The sequence below is a fragment of the Caretta caretta genome, chromosome 28 (genome assembly GCF_965140235.1).
Source record: "Caretta caretta isolate rCarCar2 chromosome 28, rCarCar1.hap1, whole genome shotgun sequence".
Lineage (NCBI taxonomy): Eukaryota > Metazoa > Chordata > Testudines > Cheloniidae > Caretta > Caretta caretta.
Window position 1 is genome coordinate 14,748,410 of NC_134233.1, and position 18,768 is coordinate 14,767,177.

General features: G+C 49.4%; 1 protein-coding gene and 1 long non-coding RNA gene across 2 annotated transcripts in view; one reads left to right on the forward strand and one right to left on the reverse strand.

Annotated features, from left to right (window-relative positions):
- Nucleotides 1–18,768, forward strand: part of LOC142068386 (uncharacterized) — a 67,295-nt gene that overhangs the window by 14,574 nt on the left and 33,953 nt on the right.
- On the reverse strand, nucleotides 1,898–4,731 carry LOC142070338 (uncharacterized). Its single transcript, XR_012666296.1, has 2 exons — nucleotides 4,079–4,731; nucleotides 1,898–4,029 (listed from the first exon to the last, which is right to left on the reverse strand). It is a non-coding gene; the product is annotated as an uncharacterized LOC142070338 (long non-coding RNA).

The window sequence follows — 18,768 nt, forward strand, 5'->3', positions numbered from 1 at the left end:
CTATTATCCAACCTAGACCTCCCCACTGCAACTTGAGACCATTACTCCTCGTTCTGTCATCTGCCACCACTGAGAACAGCCGAGCTCCCTCCTCTTCGGAGCCCCTCTTCAGGTAGTTGAAGGCTGCTATCAAATCCCCCCTCACTCTTCTCTTCCACAGACTAAATAGGCCCAGTTCCCTCAGCCTCTCCTCATAAGCCAAGTGCCCCAGCCCCCTAATCATTTGCATTGCCCTCTGCTGGACTCTGTCCAATTTGTCCACATCCCATCTGTAGCGGGGGGACCAAAACTGGATGCAATACTCCAGATGTGGCCTCACCAGTGCCAAATAGAGTGAAATAATCACTGCCTTCGATCTGCTGTCAATGCTCCTACTAATGCAGCCCAATAGGCCATTAGCCTTCTTGGCAACAAGGGCACACTGCTGACTCATATCCAGCTTCTCGTCCACTTTAACCCCTAGGTCCTTTTCTGCAGAACTGCTGCCGAGCCATTCGGTCCCTAGTCTGTAGCCATGCATGGGATTCTTCCTTCCTAAGGGCAGGACTCTGCACTTGTCCTTGTTGGACCTCCTCAGATTTCTTTTAGCCCAATCCTCCAATTTGTCTAGGTTACTCTGGACCCTATCCCTACCCTCCAGCGTATCTACCTCTCCCCCAGCTTAGTTTCATCTGCGAATTTACTGAAGCTGCAATCCACACCATCCTCCAGATCATTAACGAAGATGTTGAACAAAACTGACCCCTGGGGCACTCCGCTTGATACTGGCTGCAAACTAAACATGGAGTCATTGATCACTACCCGTTGAGCCCGACGATTTAGCCAGCTTTCTGTCCACCTTATAGTCCATTCATCCAATCCATACTTTTTTAACTTGCTGGCAAGAATACTGTGGGAGACCGTATCAAAAGCTTTGCTAAAGTCAAGATCTATCATGTCCACCATTTTTCCCATATCCACAGAGCCAGTTATCTCACCACAGAAGGCAATCAGGTTGGTCAGGCATGACTTGCCCTTGGTGAATCCATGCTGACTGTTCCTGATCACTTTCCTCTCCAAGTGCTTCCAAATGGTTTCCTTGAGGACCTGCTCCATGATTTTTCCAGGGACTGAGGTGAGGCTGACTGGTCTGTAGTTCCCCAGATTGTTGTTCTTCTATTTTTTAAAGATGGGCACTATATTTCTCTTTTTCCAATCATCCGGGACCTCCCCGATTGCCACGAGTTTTCAAAGATCGTGCTCAATAGCTCTGCAATCACATGAGCCAACTCCCTCAGCACCCTTGCATGCATTAGATCCAGACCCATGGGCTTCTGCATGTCCAGCTTTTCTAAATAGTTCTTAACCTGCTCTTTCACCACTTGAGGGCTGCTCAGTGTCACTAGGGCGGGAGATCATAGATTCATAGAACTGGAAGGGACCTCAAGAGGTCCCTCTAGTCCAGTCCCCTGCACTCATGGCAGGACTAAGTATTATCTAGACCATCCCTGACAGGTGTTTGTCTAACCTGCTCTTAAAAATCTCCAATGGTGCAGATTCCACAACCTCCCTCGGCAGTTTATTCCAGTGCTTAACAGTTAGGAAGTTTTTCCTCATGTCCACCCTGAACTGTCCTTGCTGCAATTTAAGCCCATTGCTTCTTGTCCTGTCCTCAGAGGTTAAGAAGAAGAATTTTTCTCCCTCCTCATTCAAACAACCTTTTATATGCTTGAAGTTGATGAAAGTTTCAAAGGGGAATTCAAATGGATCGAAAACAGAGTATTATAACCCGGGGTTCTTTCAACCCAAAGCTCTAGGTAACTTTATTCTGTGCCAGGTGGTGTCAGGAAATAAATCCGTGGAGACATGGCCACCCAACCAATAACTTGCTGGCACAAACAATACAATACAAGAGGGGTCTCAGTTAAAGCTTTATTTTATTGAGTCTCAAGCACTTACACACATCTGCAACATGCGAGGAAAACACCCCCAACCCTCGATAGTTACCAAAGTGTGGTGTGGCTCTCAAGCGGTGCATTGGCCCATCTTTCAGCTGCCCTTGGGAATCCTAAATTGTATCCATGAAGAGATCCCGAAGAGTCCAAACCTCTCACCGCTTCTTTATCCTTGTTGGTAGACAATGACATATCAAGCAAAAAAAACCAAACCATGTTCGGTAAGCCATTTCAAAAGCTAAGTGAGAGGTTTTCTCTGCTTGCTAATTAGCCAGATGTGTTCCTGTAAATTTTGCATGTCTTGAGGCCCTGACGGACACCTCTGAGAGGGCAAATGTAGACAGGCCTCTTGCTTTTCTCCTAAAACATAGGCCCCAGCACATCCAACAGCGATTTCATCAGGGAGGGACGTAGGTGCAGGCAAAGTTTGAGCCAGAGGCTCCCTTCCTTCCTGGCTTTGTCATGCATGGAATGGGTTCCCTAGGGAGGTGGTGGAATCTACTTCCTTTGAGGTTTTTAAGGTCAGGCTTGACAAAGCCCTGGCTGGGATGATTTAGTTGAGGTTGGTCCTGCTTTGAGCAGGGGGTTGGACTAGATACCTCCTGAAGTCCCTTCCAACCCTGATATTCTATGATTGTATGATTCTCTGCTAAGCTGCCCTCCCTCAAAAAGGCCCACAAGTTTTGGCTGCTGTTAGCAACACGTATGATCATCAATTTTTCACTATTGGTACTGATCCATCAAAATCTCCCCATACAGTGGGATCGTTTGGAGTTTAAATCCCAGTTTCCATCTATTGGTAAAGCCACTTCTGGGAAGTTTGGCTGTTTTTTCTCCCTATATGAGGATGCCAAAACTTTGCGAAATAACATAACTCAATAATGACAGTGCTGAGTGAAGCAGGTTTGAATGGATCAGTGGAGAACATGATGGGAGAATCTCTTGCCCTGATTCCGAGTCATCAGATGTAACCTGCTCTGGAATTTCACTTGACTCTTTCATTTTCATGTCGTCTACCTCTCTGCAATGTGGGTTTCTCTCTTTCTGGGCTGTTTGGTCACCCACATGGCGATTACTTTAGTTTGACAGGATGTTGCTCAGATTTATTGGAGACTTTGAGACAAATGGCTATTTGCTAAAATGATTTCTCACTTTAGTTTGGCTTTCCCCCCACCCCTGCATGATGACATGGAGAAAATTCAAGCGCAGTTCAGTCAGTAGGAGAGAATGCGCCAATCTACTGGACATGCTAACAAAAGAAAGAGCAGTGATTTAAAATCTCCACTTGGAAATGGTGAACAACAGCAGACCCCAAACTGGAACTAACTGAAGGAAGTGCAGATGATCCCAGAGGAGTACTAGTGTTTAATTCACTATTAGCTCAGATGATCTGGGAAGAGAATTCCACAGTAAGTGACTTGGCACTAGGCAAAATGTTCATATAGTTGGTTCCAAAAGCATTTGTAACCCTACAGAAATCTCTCCTAGCTGATCCAATGATATGGGAAATGCTGCCCTTCATAATGCAAATGTGGAGGAAATAGAAGTAAGGGTTTTTTGTTGAATTTACTCTTTGTAGGTGAGGCAAATTTGTATAAAATGAGATCAGTGTATAAAATGAAATAGTTGCAGAAAAATAACTTTTTTAATAGAAACTCCAGCTTTGGTAACTTACAGAGATCCCGACCCAGGCCTGTATCTAGTCCCTAGCCTAGATCTGTGCCACCAAATAAAAGAAACACTGGGCATGTTTAGGAAAGTGACTCTTCACTAACACTGCTGAGATTTCAAGTGGTCTGGTAAGGGTTCTACTTCAGAGAAGTGTAAATTTACCCTCACCAAGGGCAAGGATTTGGAAAGAACTGGCATAGAAACAATATGCACACAGTTCTTGGTTTTCACCCACTAAAGGTAGCTATGGTGACCAATGACGCAAGGGAAATTGAACTAAGGAATGGTGTTCTAAAAACAGTGTCACTGATTACAGTCCCAAAAGATGTCATGGTTAGCCTGAGAACAATCATCCTTCACTGTTTGGATTCAAAATTTCATGAGGCAAAGAGAGAGAGAGAGTCCTTTGGAGGATATTCCTTCCCTGTGGATCCCAAACTGGCTGCCTGAGTGGGTAAAAAGGATTTTCATGCTCTGGAAATAACCAAAGAGGGGACTGAATGTGTCGGGCTCCGATTTCAGGCTCTAGGATGCATGAATATTGAGTCCTGATTCTGTTTTTGTCTCATAAAGCTTGTCTGCACTTAAAAATGCAGCATTCGTGGAGCTGCACCGCTTCTTCCTGGGGGAATTCTGCGCTACTGCGGATGCACAGAATTCATCTGTCTCACATAATTTTGTATTTTCCTGCCTAAAAATCATTTTGCCTCAGATATGCTGCAGTTCCTCCTTTTCCCCACCAGAGGCCAATGGTGGGCAAAAGTCGGAACTTCAGCACTTCTTAGGCAAAACGTATTTTAGGCAGGAAAATACACGGTTTTATGTCCAGTGCTGCAGAATTCCCCCAGGAGTGGGAGTTCATCACAGCACACTGACCGCAGAACCAGGTTAGGACAGAGGGGGGTACACAGGGCTACCGAGGGGTCACAGATAGGGGTTCAGAATGGCTAGTGGGGAGGACAGGCTGGAGCATGAGGTAGTGGGGTGACAGCGTTTAGCCTAGGGATGGAGGAGGGGACCCATGGGGATGAGGAGTGTGGGGACAGGGGCAGACATGCCTGAATGGAAGATGCTTGGGGTCAGCCAGGGTCTGCATGGGGGAGGCTTCCCAACACCCTAACAATCCCCCCCCCACACACACACACAAACAAAAACTTCCCACCCACACCTAACACCCTCCAGGTTCACTCCTAGGCTCCCTCCCTCTCTCTCTGCTCCTCCGTTACCCCCGACTCCCCCAAGCCTTTGCACTGCTTCTGACAGGTGCAGGAAATACAGCTCTGTATTGTAATTTAAATGAATTGCACAAAGTTCTGTGTTAATATGCCTGGTAAGGAATCTATCTGCAAAAAAAAGAAAAAAATTATCAGATTTTTTTTCTTTTTTTTTTTTTTGGTCTGTATTGTTACAGACATACTTGTTGACAGATCTTTTGAAACTCAAGTTGCAGTGGGGGAGGTTTAGGTTGGATATTAGGAAACACTATTTTACTAGGAGGGTTGTGAAGCACTGGAATGGGTTCCCTAGGGAGGTGGTGGAATCTCCTTCCTTAGAGGTTTTTAAGGTCAGGCTTGACAAAGCCCTGTCTGGGATGATTTAATTGGGGATTGGTCCTGCTTTGAGCAGGGGGTTGGACTAGATGACCTCCTGAGGGCCCTTCCAACCCTGATATTCTAAGATTCTATGAAATTACCAAAATAATTGTAACTGACATGATTATATTGTACTATTTTGACAAATAAACTATGCAGAATTTTCAAATATTGTGCACAGAATTTTTGATTTTTTTGGTGCAGAATTCCCGCAGGAGTAACCACTGTGGTGCTTTAATGAAGAAGCTCTATGCTGAAAGAAGAGAGCTCTCATGTTGGCTTTGTTAATCCACCTCCCTGAGAGGCATTAGCTTTGCCAGCAGGAGAAGCTCTCCCACCAACCTGGCATTGTCTGTGACGGGTTAGTTCTGTATAACTAGGTCGCTCAGAGATGTGGATTTTTCACACCCATGACCAACGTTAGTATACCGATCTAGGACTGTAGTGTAGATCAAACCTTAGTTTTTTTTCTTGTGTTTTATGTATTTGCATCTCTTCTCCTCTACCTCCATCTACTTCAAAAGATTAAAAAATGTGAAAATACAAGAGAGGGGTTTTTTTGCACAGTGCAAACATTCCCACAGAGGAGACCCCTTCCATCAATGCATATGGCAGAAAATCAAGAGAGATATGAACTCACAGAAGTGGGACCAAGTTTCAGAGGGGCAGCCGTGTTAGTCTGTATCCACAAAAACAACGAGGAGTCTGGTGGCACCTTAAAGAGTAACAGATTGATTTGGGCATAAGCTTTCGTGGGTAAAAAACCCACTTCTTCAGATGCATGGAATGGAAAACTGGAAAGTGGGACTTGGAGGCTCCTATGTCGTGACAAACCACAACTTGGTTTCACTTGGTGGCAATGAGGATCAAAAGAAAACGAACGTATATGACAAGTTTTTGTGATCTTTGAATGTGTGATTGTTAAGGCTGCGAGTCTGTCAGGGAGGTCACGGATTCTGTGACTTTCCGCGACTTCTGCAGTGGCTGGTGCTGGCCCAGGGCAGTTTGGCTGTGTGGGAGGGGGCTCGGGGCTAGGGGCAAGGGTTTGGAGGGGACGCTTACCTGGGAGTGGAGGCTGCAACTCCTAGGCAGCGGAGGGGATCTCCGCCCAGCGCCATCAGGCCCCATCCCCACCGCTCCCATTGGCTACAATTCCTGGCCAATGGGAGCTGCGGCAGCCGGCGCTTGTGGCGGGAGCCGCGGAGGGGCTCCTGCCCTGGCCCCTGCCTCCACCACCTAGAAGCTGCAGGGTCGTGGAGCCGGGTAGGGAGCCCCGCCAACCCTCCCTCCCCCAGCACCAGCCAGAGTCCTGGGTCGCACGTCATGGCCCGCCCTCCCCAGTATCAGCGCGGCTCCCCACCGCACGCCGCGGCCTATCTCCCCCCCCCGGCCCGTACCAGCAGGGGTCCTGGGCCATGTGCCGCAGCCCAGCCTCCCTCTTCCCCAGCACCAGAGGGGGGCCCAAGTCACCTCGACCCCCTCCCCCAGCACCCGTGGTGCCCCAGACCATTGCACTTTGCAGTGCACTCCCGCCCAAGTTTTAGTCACAGTGGGCAGTTTTAGTAAAAGTCCTGGACAGGTCATGGCCCATGAATTTTTGTTTAGGGCCCGTGACCTCTCCAGGACTTTTACTAAAACTACCCACTGTGACTAAAACGTAGCCTTCGTTAGCGTTACCAATGTTGCCTGATTTTTGGGGGGCTGTTTATTATTGTTATAGACTTGCCAGTTGATCGGAGCAGAGGGTTTTCGTCCCAGAACCAGGCTACACAGAATCAAATGTCGTGAGTTCCAACAGTTTGCAGGTGTAACCCATGCACCTCCTGGGTGTGGTGCTCTGTCCCATCTGGTGGCATGGAGACCACTTAGAGAGAGAAGAATGAGTCTCCTCTACAGCCTGAGCAAACAGCCCATTGGCTTTTGGCTCATGGGGTGAGGCTGATGCACTAAGCTCCAGAGGTCCGAGGTTTGATCCCACCCGCCGATGACCGGGATCTGTCGGCATTACACAAGGACCCTTGGGAGCTGTGGCAAGAACACTCGCGCTGAGGACAAAACAAAGCCTCGGAGACTTTTATTAAAATAAATGGGAAAGTTATCAAAGCTCCAAACCACAAAATCAAAAGGAAATAATACAGTTCTGGGGGTATTATAATATCATTTTATAAAAGCTTCCTCTATTAACATACTCACTCCCTTCCTTGCGGACCCGGTGGTAAGAGTCAAAGGACCAGCCCCGTCTTTGGCTTGCCAAATGAGTCCGATGGTCCAGGTTCCTCAACGCTCGACACTGATGGTGAATAATAGAGCTGAAGGGTCAGCAGCTGAGTAGCTAAATTAACAGCTAAAAGACTCAAAAGATAAAGATGAAAAAGCCAAGAGCTGGAAAAAGCTAGCGAGAGCGGCTTCCGCTTGGTGGTCTGCCCTCTTCTGGGGTCTGAGCACTCTGAATGTTCATGCCAGTGCCCAACCTTCCATGCCCAAATCTAATTTCCTCACCCCCATAATATTGGGGTGCACTTATCCTATAGTCTAATATATTCATATATATTAATGCCAATGAGCTCATTCTCGAAACCTGTTGCTCAAACCAGTTTCTGTTCGTTACCTCCATGTTCTGGCGGTGTACCTTGTGGTTACCGTTGAGTCCCAAATTTCTTAACTAAACGTGTTTAGTTACCCAAAATCTCAAAGGGTAACTGTTAGGCCAGTTATCTATGCCAAAGGTCACAAGTCAATACAGGATACAGACCTGTAGGATCCTTGTGTTACAGCCAAACATCACACAATAGTCCTATACAAAAATATAAGCCAAATATAATCAAATAAACGAACAATAAAGGCAGGATATAAAGAAGCAAGCCAGCAGGCTAGCCCTATGGGATAAACCAATGAAAAGGAAATTAAAGATGAAGTTATGGGTGAAAGAGTAAGATAACTCCCCCCCCTCCCCTTCAGTGTAGGTAATCCACCTCCCCTAGCGGCAGTAGCTTGGGCCTCTGGAATGATGACCGAAGCATGAAGGGGCATATGAACGTTTAGCATATCTGGCACGTAAATACCTTGCAATGCCAGCTACAAAAGTGGCATGCGAACAGCTGTTCTCACTTTCAGGTGACACTGTAAATAAGAAGCGGGCAACATTATCTCCCGTAAACATAAACCAACTTGTTTGTTTTAGCAGAAGCGGGCAACATTATCTCCCATAAACATAAACCAACTTGTTTGTTTTAGCAATTTGCTGAACAAGAAGTAGGACTGAGTGGACTTGTAGGCTCTAGTTTTACATTGTTTTCTTTTTGAGTTCATTTATGTAACAAAAAAAAGCTACATTTGTAAGGGCAGGTCTACACTATGGGGTTAAGTCGACCTAAGCTACACAACTGTGTTACGCAGCTAAGTTATTCACATAGCTGTAGTCCAGTGGTCTCAAACACGAGGCCTTTCAGGGAAGGGGTTGGAATGAGGGCAGGGAAGGGGTAGGAAAAGGCAGGGCAGGGGCGGGGCCTCATGGCAGGCGCGGGGCCAGGGGCAGCCGGGGGGGCGTGTCAGTGATGTGGCCCTCTGGCCAATGTACTAGTCCTCATGTGGCCCTTGTGGTCATTTGAGTTTGAGACCCCTGCTGTAGTCGCTGTATCTTACTGCAGTGTCTACACCACACTGAGTCGATAGGAGAAGCTCTCCCGTCAACTTACGTTATGCTTCTCGTTCCGGTGGAGTACCGGAGTTGACGGGAGAGCGACCGGCGGTCGATTTAGCGGATCTTCACTAGACCTGCTAAATCGACCCCCGGTGGATCAATCACCATATAGAATCATAGAATATCAGGGTTGGAAGGGACCTCAGGGGGTCATCTAGTCCAACCCCCTGCTCATCACTGAGCCACGGTAAGTGGAGACAAAACTTAAGTTGCACTTTTACAATAAAGAGATTGCACGACAGTACTTGTATGAGGCGAACTGAAAAATACAATTTCCTCTATCTTTTTTACAGTGCAAATATTTGTAATAAATACTATAAAATGAGCACTGTGTACTTTGTATTCTATGCTGTAATTAAAATCAATATATTTGAAAATGTAGAAAAACATCCAAAAATATTTCTAATCAATTTCAATTCGTGTTCTATTATTGTTTAACAGTGCGATTAAAATGGCATTTCATTTTTTTAATCATTCATTTTTTGAGTTACCCGTGAAGAATTGACAGCGCTAATAAAATACACTGCATTATCATCTACTACTGCTGTTGGACAATGAGGCCGAACACAAACACATCCCCTTCCTGCCAACACAACAGCTGACTTCTGTTCAGGGAATATATCCCTAATTTTGACAAGGATGGACTTTTCAATTCTTCTATTTCAGCTGTAACATAACTCAGTTTGTTTGCCAATACCGCTTTGTTAGCAGCATCCAGTACTCCAACTCCTAATCCAGTTCCACCCAAAGTAGTTTCCAATACACCCCTTGGTGTCCTTTTTCAAATGGATTTTTCAATATACATCATTTCAGCCATGCTGCCCACCCCTTATGGAGACTTTGTACATATGGGGCACATTGAGATACAACCTTGGACACATTTAACCCGGTGAGGTCCAGCTCAGTTTTGCTTTAGAGATCGTATTGGTGATTTAATAACTTCTCCCCTATGATCCAATTTTACCACATGTGGTCTGTTCAGTGAGTGTCTCCTTGATTTTTGCATATCAGGTTCAGTAGCAATTATTTCAAAATGTAATTTTACCCAGATGTTTTGCAATATATATTCACCGAGTTGGGGAGGGATATTATGAAAATTAGTCAGACACGGATATTGTAATGGAACTTTAGGTTGTTTTTTAGTACATTCATGGCCCTGAGTTTCTTTAATCCATTCAGGGGGCTCCATTTTTCCTATATCCCAGATATTCACCTGCCAAGGTGCATTGGGGCAGTTTCCTGACGTTTGCAATTGTTGTCCTGGGGGAATAGTCAGTGTGCTGGGCCTTGATTCTCAGATTTGTACCAACATTGTACCATCATCCAGAATTCATTTCTCCATACATTTACTGCATGAATGTCGACAGGCCAGCGAATAGGGTTGGCTAGCAGACAAACAACACGCAACACACAACACACACAAACACACACACGACAGAAGCTTCTTCATTATGGTGCCCGGGTTACTTGTGTTCTTCTACTGGCTCCAGCCTTTCCTTGGAACTCTGAAAGACAAAAACATTTCCCCCCCCCACCCCCGCCTTCCCCTTGGTGGGGCTAATTAGAGGTTACTGCTTGAAATCCCCTTTCCATGGAACCATTTTAACTTTGGCTTGTTTAGCCTCTATGACCAGATGTCTCCCTGGTATACTGTTGGGCTGGCTTTTTCCACAGAGTTCAGTGGGCCTTCCCATTTCATGCCCACGGAATGATCTCGTTCTGCACATTTTCAATCCAACCCCTGCTTTCCAGCCTCCCACTAAATCGGCTTTTTTACCCAGCTTTTTTACATTAAGGCCCAATTGTTCTGCTCTTTTCTTGCGGGTTTCTGTTAATGCCTCCAAAAGGGACTGGATCCTTTGGTTATTTAGCACTCTGGGTTGCCACCCATCTGGAATATCTACATCTAGCCACCCTTTTTGGGGTGTTCTCATGTCCCTTCCTGTCCTTGCTACAAAGGGACTGCAACCATGACTCGCTCGGACCAACCTTAAGGCCGTTAGAATCATAGGCAGTTTTTCATCCCAATCTTCTCCATTTTCTTTTAACATTTTTCTTAAAGCATCCTTTAGAGTGTGGTGAGTTTGTTCCACTTGTCCTGAGGATTGGGGGTGTCCTGCAATGTGGAACCTTTGCTTAAAGCCGAGTATTTTACATAGTTCCTGCAGAGTTTTCCCAACGAAGTGTGGGCCTTGGTCCAAATTGATTTTTTGGGCAGCGCCCACGGGCTAACCACCACATTAAACGATTGGCTGTAGTCAAAGCTGTGTTGGTTTTTATTGGGATGGCTTCTATCCATTTTTTAAAGGGATCTGCAATCCCCAAACAATACTTGTTATTTCGCGGGTGACTAGTAGGGGTCCAATATTGTCTATCTGTAACCGGGCCCACGGACCCTCCATCCTTTGGTGAGCAATGGGACCCTTTTGTACCTGAGGGCCTGCATTGACCATAGCACATTGCAAACAAGTATTACACCACCGCTTTACATCTTCCTTTAGGGTGGGCCACCACCCTGTGTCTTTGATCCTATCCAGAATTTTGTCCACTTCAAAATGCCCTTGCTCATGCACATACTGAATCAATTCAGTCCTGACTTTCTTAGGCACTAACCACCTTTTAGGCTGTTCCCCAAGATCTGAGTCATGCTCAGTGACCCACACTGCCCCTCCAGGGTCTTTATGTACATGCCATTTTCCTAGGAGAATTTTTTGCTTCAGTAATCATTCAATTTCATCGTCCCCATCCTGTAGGGCTTGTAGAGCCAACATCTCTGGGCTTGTCACCTGCTTTTGTGCTCTGGTTACTGCTTTGATTACCTTCTCTTCCTTGCCTTGTGTTAACATGGTCGCTTGTTTGGCTAACACATCTGCCCTGTTATTCCAAAATCCATCCTCACTCCCTGGTTTCTGATGTGTTTCCATGTGTTACATAACTGTCTCCCTTTCTTCACACCACCACTTGCTCCCAGTACTGTTCACAAGCTACTGGCTTTCCATCTCCTGGGCACATACCCCTAGCTACCCAGATGGGTAGTCACACCACTACGGCTCTGCACACCTAGTCCGAATCGGTAAAAATTGCCAGGGCGGCTTCCTGATCCTCAAACTGTAACACCTTAATATCACCACCACTTCTGCAGCTTGTGCTGCGTGTGGCTTTACTGGTCCCTTTAGTTCCTGGTTGGTATTTACCTTTACAGCTCCAAGTCCTGTCTTAGCTCTCCCAGCACTAGAATAGCTAGACCCATCCACGAACCAGATTTGTGCATTTTTCTCTTGAGCTTTCTGTAGGGTGAGTCCTGATTTCACTGGCCACTCCACCTTTTTATACTTTGGGAGGGGGCACTCATGCTCCTGCCCTTGCATTTTCAGGGCACATGGTACAGGGGATAGTACCTTTCCCTCTTCTAGTTACCCCTCGATTTACAAGGGCCAGAGTCCATTTTACCAACGTAGGATTAGATACCTGTCCCTCCTGCACTTTTCCCGATACTATGTATTTTAATGGGGAATGTATGGTCTGCACTATGATGTTGGATCCTACAATTATATATTCCCAATGCAGCAAGGCCCACACCAAGGCCACGCACTCTCTTTTTTTACACAGCATGTAAAATTCTGCTCAGTGTAATTCAGTGTTTTGGCTCTACAGACCCCGAGTTGTAATTGCCCCATGCTTTGCTTCTGTAATAGCACTGCTCCCAGTGCTACAAACCATACTAGCCAGTGGTGGGATAAATGGTTCTCCCACCTTTGGATCCGAGAGGGCTGGGGCCTGGGACAAGTCCTGTTTCAGAGTCAGCGATGCCTTTGCTTGATAAGGTCCCCACTCCAATTGCCCCCCTTTCTTTAGGAGAAAATACAGTGGATGACTCTCATCAGCATACATTTCAATAAAATCTCTTGAGAAGTTTACAGTTCCCAAAAGGGCTCTTAAGGATGCCCCATGAGTAGGGGCGGGAAGTTTTCAGTTCCACCCAGTGTGCCGCTGGGGTTTGTCCTTCCTTTTCCAATATGACCCCTAAATATTTTACCTCTTGCTGTACCAATCGGGCCTTGGCTCTGCTAGCCTTGAATCCAGTGTCTTGGATGATCTGTAATACCTGCTCAGTGATCCTACCAACCTCCTCCCTATTGTCCCCATGCACCAATATATCATCAACATAGGAAATTACCCTATTTTGGGCTTCAGGTATCAATTTGTCCCACATCTTAACCACATGGGAGGGACAAATTGCAGGTGCATTATGAAAATCCTGGGGGACCCTTGTAAAACAGAACTGTTGTCCCCTGTAAGTGAACCCAAATTTGTGCCAAGACTCAGGGCGTTAGGGAATGGCAAAGAAAGCACTTGCTAAGTCTACTACTGAGAACCACTGTGCTCCTGCATCAACTACTTCTTGGTACTTGGCCACCCCCAGGGCAGTGGCAGGGGTTACTGCAGTTAATGCTCTAAAATCAACTGTCATTCTCCAGGTCTTCCCATCCCATTTCAGCACAAGCCAAATCAGGGCATTATTTGCACAACGACACCCTGTTCTAACAAACGTTCTATGGAAGATTTTATTCCTTCCTCTGCCTCCTGAGGATACCGTTTTGACACCGTGGAGTGGGGTCAGGCCCTTGGATTAAAACTCAGCATCCATTTTCCCACACTCCGATTTATTTTCAGCCCATACCCCAGGAAACTTGTCCACCCATGGGTCCCCTTCTTCAGCTTGCCCTCCTTCTGAGGCCTTTACCGCCACACACCTACGTACAGCATTACTGGAGGGGGGGTGAGTGTTTCTGCTGGCTCGTCACTATTTGCCCATAGGAACCCAATGGCTAAATCCACAATGAGTCTCCCCTCATTAAGGTAAGGCGTTCCCAATATTCCATCCTCCTTACCCCTATTCCCAATTTGATCCTGCTTCTGAACACATCACTTTACCCATGACTCCCGATTCCCTGGGTGGGTCAGGATCGGTCTCCCGATAAATGTTTTCATGGTCTCCCCTGTATACGATACTAGTTGTCTCGAATTTTCTGTTGCCGGGAAGCCATTGCTCGCCAAGCACACATACGGATGCACTGGCGTCAATTAGCTTAGCGGGGCATGTTGCTTTTCCTAATCTCCCCATTATTGCCCCTACAATGGGATGCCCCCATTTGTCAAACTGTAGGTGGGCCACTACCTCGGAGGAGTCCGGGAAGGCGGGCACCGCTATCAGGGTGGCACTGATGATACAGGGTCCATTGTGAGAGTTACAGGAACCCGTCAGTCAATTCCTTTTGCCTCTCTAACTGGACAACGCTCTACAATAACTCACTTGTGGGCTTCCAATTGCCATCACGTGCTTCCTCCATGCTTCCACTCTCAGTCCCTTCATACAGCCTCTGTTTCGCATCTGATATCCATATCCACTTCCCTTTCTTGCTCCTCAGGTGCCCATTGCACCTCCCTGTCCTCTTCCTCTAACATGCCATACTGCACTGGGCCCCTTTCTCCGCCCGGCTCCTCTTGTAGAGCTGGGGGCCCGCTGATGGCAAAAGTTACTGCCTGGACAGGTTCAGTTCTCCTGTCATTTCCTTTCCTAGCTTGTCTCAAAAAACAAACAACCGCTCAAAAAATATCTTATTGTAACTCAGGGTGCCTCCTACCTGGATCTCTGGATCCTAAAATCACCTTTATTTCCGAATTCAGTCTAACAATGTAGTCTTAAAAGCTAATGTGTTGAAATCAGGGGCAGTTCCAGTTATCATTGGTACAATCCCAGCAGCTATGGCCAGGACCTCCTTTTTAACAACACACAATTCCAGGGATTCACAGGGGCCCTGTTCTGTTACGTGGAACAACTTCCCCAGTTCTCAGGCCGATATCACTACCTTCGTTACTCCCTTTACCCAGTCTCGGCCAGTAGCAAGAACACCGTTTGCGTCTAACCGCTCCCCAATGATCTTTATTACTGCCCAGTCAGTACTGCCCGGGCTAAAACCTCATAGCCTGCCGACCTCCAACCAGGTCACGAGAACCCCTTCACCATCCAGTCCAGACACATATCCCTATCAAAGGGTCTGAATGAGGACCTGCTATGGGGTAACACTGGAAACCTCTGTGATACTTTGCCTTGCTGTTGCTGTGTATCATTTGGCTCAGACTCAGCAGGGAACCAACTGCAGGAGTTTAGAGTCCTAGATTCAGACAGTCTAAGGCCAGAGGGGAGGACTGTGATCCTCTAGTCCAGTGGTTCCCAAACTGGGGTTCATGAACCCCTTGGGGGTTCGCAAAATGTTACAGGGGGTTCCAGGGAAAAAATTCCCTAATGGTGGACAGAGCTGTCCCGAGGGACCCCGGGCAGCACGGGGCCAGCAGCCCGGAGCCCCTGCACTTCCAAGAGCTGAGCAGCTCAAAGCAAGCAAGCATCTCTATCACACTGAGGACATTTAAACTCCAAGACACCTTTTAAGAAATGGAAAGGGAGGTGGATTTTTTTTTTTTTTTTGCTGTTTTTAAAATTCAATAGGCAGCTCGTATGGTTTTTAAAATTATGACAAAGAACAAGTTTAAGCTTCGTTGTAAGGTGCATTGTTTGCCTGGACCGCTCAAGCCCTGAATGCTTGTGTAGGGGGAAATCTTTACGTTGGCTTCTTGAAGCCCTTCGGGCTGCTTCACATCTGATGCTCCTGGAGGAAACCTAGGAGCCTCCTCTTACAACAGGCGTATTCAAAGCGATACAAGCTGCCACAGTGAGATCTGGGAAGAGTGTGGCCGTTTTCAGAATGTAATAAAATACTGTAATGATGAATGATAATAAAATAGTGTGTAATAAGAATGTTGTAAAAACAAAGTTTGTATTTCCAAGATCACGGCTTTTAGCATTTATACTCAGGTAAAGGAGAAAATCCCGGGAAACATTCATTATTAGGAGGGGGCTCGCGAGACTTGACATTTTAGTGAAACGGGTTTGTGGGTTGTTAAACTTTGGGAACCACTGGACTAGTCCGACTGCCGGTGGGATACAGGCCACGGCATGCCTGGAATTCATGCCTGGATGAACTACAGAGGCATCAACCCACAGCCACCCCCCGCCTCCCCCACACAGCCCCCCCAGCCACCCCACCTCCCCCACACAGCCCCCCCGCCTCCCCCACACAGCCCCCCGCTTTCCCCAGCCACCCCGCTTCCCCCACACAGCCCCCCCATCCCCCCCGCCTCCCCCAAGCAGCCCCCCGCTTTCCCCAGCCACCCCGCTTCCCCCACACAGCCCCCCGCTTTCCCGAGCCACCCCGCCTCCCCCCCAGCCCCCCTGCCTCCCCCACACAGCCCCCCGCTTTCCCCAGCCACCCCACCTCCCCCACATAGCCTCCCCCAGCCATCCCGCCTCCCCCACACAGCCCCCCCGCTTTCCCCAGCCACCCCGCCTCCCCCACACAGCCCCCCGCTTTCCCCAGCCACCCCGCTTCCCCCACACAGCCCCCCCCAGCCACCCCGCCTCCCCCACACAGACCCCCCAGCCCCCCCGCTTTCCCCAGCCACCCCGCTTCCCCCACACCGCCCCCCCAGCCACCCCGCCTCCCCCACACAGCCCCCCCGCTTTCCCCAGCCACCCCACTTCCCCCACACAGCCCCCCCAGCCACCCCGCCTCCCCCACACAGCCCCCCGCTTTCCCCAGCCACCCCGCTTCCCCCACACAGCCTCCCCCAGCCACCCCGCCTCCCCCACACAGCCCCCCCGCTTTCCCCAGGCACCCCGCTTCCCCCACACAGCCCCCCCAGCCACCCCGCCTCCCCCACACAGCCCCCCGCTTTCCCCAGCCACCCCGCTTCCCCCACACCGCCCCCCCAGCCACCCCGCCTCCCCCACACAGCCCCCCCAGCCCCCCCGCTTTCCCCTGCACCCCCAGCCCCCCCGCCTCTCCCCCAGCCAGCCTGCCCCCCCATAGCCCCCTGCCCACACATTCACTCCCCGGCCACGCCCCCATCCCCTGAGGACGCGCCCGGCGCCACGTTCGCGCCGCTGCTCCACCCGCCCTAACGGATCAGCGCCACCTCGCGCGGGCTGCGACGAGGTCACGGCTCGCGGCGCGGCGCCAACCGCCCTCCGGGGGCCCCCCCAAGGGAGCCCCACGGCGCGGCACGCGCGACGTCACTTCCGGGCTGCTCCCGGCGACCTTAGGGCCCCGCCCCCGCTCCCCGCGCTCGGCAACGAGCCTCGCGCGCGCGGCCCCGCCCCCGCCCGGGGTCCCTGCCCTCGCCCCCGGGAACTGACCCCGCTCGGCCGCCGTAGCTGCGCTGGGCGCCTTCCCCCCCCACGGGTGCCCCCCAAACCCCCCCTCCCCGAGAACTGACGACCCCTCCCCCACGGCTGCACCCCCAAATCCCCCCTCCCCGAGAACTGACCCCCCCTCCCCCACGGGTGCACCCCCAAATCCCCCCTCCCCGAGAACTGCCGCCCCCTCCCCCACGGCTGCACCCCAAATCCCCCCTCCCCGAGAACTGACGCCCCCACGGGTGCACCCCAAATTCTCCCCAAAAACTGACACCCCCACGGGTGCACCCCCAAATTCCCCCCCAAAAACTGACACCCCTGCTATAATTGGGCTGGGTGTCTCCCCACCCTCAAATTCCCGCCTCCCGAGAACTGGCCCCGCTCGCCCACCATAGCTGCACTGTGTGTCTCCCCGCCCGCACGCATGCACCCCCAAATTACCCCCCAAGAACTGACACCCCACCCCCAGGGGTGCACCCCCAAATTCCCCCCTGAGAACTGACACCTGCCCTCCCCCCCCCGCTGTAATTGGGCTGGGTGTCTCCCCACTGCCAAATTCCCCCTTCCTGAGAACTGATACCCCCCTCTTAAATTTTCTTCTTAGAATCATAGAAGATCAGGGTTGGAAGGGACCTCGGGAGGTATCTAGTCCAACCCCCTGCTCCAAGCAGGACCGATCCCCGACCAAATCATCCCAGCCAGGGCTTTGTCAAGCCTGACCTTAAAAACTTCTAGGGAAGGAGATTCCACCACCTCCCTAGGGAACGCATTCCAGTGTTTCACCACCCTCATAGTGAAAAAGTTTTTCCTAATATCCAACCTAAACCTCTCCCACTGCAACTTGAGACCATTACTCCTTGTCCTGTCATCTGCTGTCACTGAGAACAGTCTAGATCCATCCTCTTTGGAACCCCCTTTCAGGTAGTTGAAAGCAGCTATCAAATCCCCCCTCATTCTTCTCTTCTGCAGGCTAAACAATCCCAGCTCCCTCAGCCTCTCCTCATAACTCATGTGTTCCAGACCCCTAATCATTTTTGTTGCCCTTCTCTGGACTCTCTCCAATTTATCCACATCCTTCTTGTAGTGTGGGGCCCAAAACTGGACGCAGTACTCCAGTTGTGGCCTCACCAATGTCGAATAGAGGGGAACAATCACGTCCCTCGATCTGCTGGTAATGCCCCTACGTATACATCCCAAAATGCCATTGGCCTTCTTGGCAACAAGGGCACACTGCTGACTCATATCCAGCTTCTCGTCCACTGTCACCCCTAGGTCCTTTTCCGCAGAACTGCTGCCTAGCCATTCGGTCCCTAGTCTGTAACGATGCATGGGATTCTTCCGTCCTAAGTGCAGGACCCTGCACTTATCCTTATTGAACCTCATCAGATTTCTCTTGGCCCAATCCTCCAATTTGTCTAGGTCCTTCTGTATCCTATCCCTCCCCTCCAGCGTATCTACCACTCCTCCCAGTTTAGCATCATCCGCAAATTTGCTGAGAGTGCAATCCACACCATCCTCCAGATCATTTATGAAGATATTGAACAAAACTGGCCCCAGGACTGACCCCTGGGGCACTCCACTTGATACCGGCTGCCAACTAGACATGGAGCCATTGAT